Genomic DNA, 1,351 nt, shown 5'->3' with positions numbered 1-1,351 from the left:
AGATGCTCGTGCTTGCACCGTGCTCGATTTGTCGATGCATGTTGCCCTCTTTTACCTTGTCATCGTCATGTGGGAACCCAGTTACCGGGAGCACCCCACATTCCATCTTTTGCACGCTCCCGCCACACTTTCTTTTGCACCCATGTCCCAATGAGTTGCCAGAACCGGAACGTTGCGTGGCAGCGTTTCCGTTATCGTCGCTATGGCACCCTTTCTTTCCGCCACGATGACAAATGCCTCATATCTTTTCATGTCAACATTTTCTTAAAATTGCATAAACTTGTTCATGTCATCCGCATCATGATAACAACAATTAAAATTTTTAAATTGTTGTTTGCATTAAATTACTAATGCTCATGAGGATCTTCCGGACTTGTTGTTTTGTTGTTCCGGCCTCATTTAAACTTGCCTAGATAGGTAGTTTTACTTTGCTTCACCTCTTGACATGTTAACCAACATTTAATATTGTTGGGTCCCTAAACGAGAGAGAACCAAATAATTGATGTGGTGTTCCGTCAATATGCAACCCGTTGAATATTGAGCTCCACTTAACTTGTACTTTTGTTTGTGCACTTTGCCATGCCATGCATATTTAAACCGAACATGCATCATACTTGTTTGCGCATCATGCCATGTTATGTGATGATTGTTCACTATGTTGTGTGCTTCTTTTCCGGTGTTTGCTTCTTCGGGTTGGTTCCGTTAACGTCGCTTTGTGAGGACCCCTTCGTCTACGTTCCGTTTGTCTTCTTCATGGACTCGTTCTTCTTCCTTGCGGGATTCCAGGCAAGATGACCATACCCTCGAAATCACTTCTATCTTTGCTTGCTAGATGCTCGCTCTTTTGCTATGCCTATGCTGCGATACCTACCACTTGCTTATCATGCCTCCTATATTGTTGAACCAAGCCTCTAACCCACCTTGTCCTAGCAAATCGTTGATTGGCTATGTTACCACTTTGCTCAGCCCCTCTTATAGCATTGTTAGTTGCAGGTGAAGATTGAAGTTTGTTCCTTGTTGGAACATGGAGATGTTGTCCCTTGTTGGAACATGTTTACTTGTTGGGATATCACAATATATCTTATTTAATTAATGCATCTATATACTTGGTAAAGGGAGGAAGGCTCGACCTTATGCCTGGTGTTTTGTTCCACTCTTGCCGCCCTAGTTTCCGTCATATCGGTGTTATGTTCCCGGATTTTGCGTTCCTTACGCGGTTGGGCTATTATGGGAACCCCTTGACAGTTCGTCTTAAGTAAAGCTCTTCCAGCAATGCCCAACATTGGTTTTACCATTCGCCACCTAGCCTCTTTTCCCTTGGGTTTCGCGGACTCAAGGGTCATCTTTATTT

The sequence above is a fragment of the Triticum dicoccoides genome, chromosome 4A (genome assembly GCF_002162155.2).
Source record: "Triticum dicoccoides isolate Atlit2015 ecotype Zavitan chromosome 4A, WEW_v2.0, whole genome shotgun sequence".
NCBI lineage: Eukaryota > Viridiplantae > Streptophyta > Magnoliopsida > Poales > Poaceae > Triticum > Triticum dicoccoides.
The sequence above is the reverse complement of the archived record's forward strand: the minus strand, read 5'-3'. Positions refer to the sequence as shown.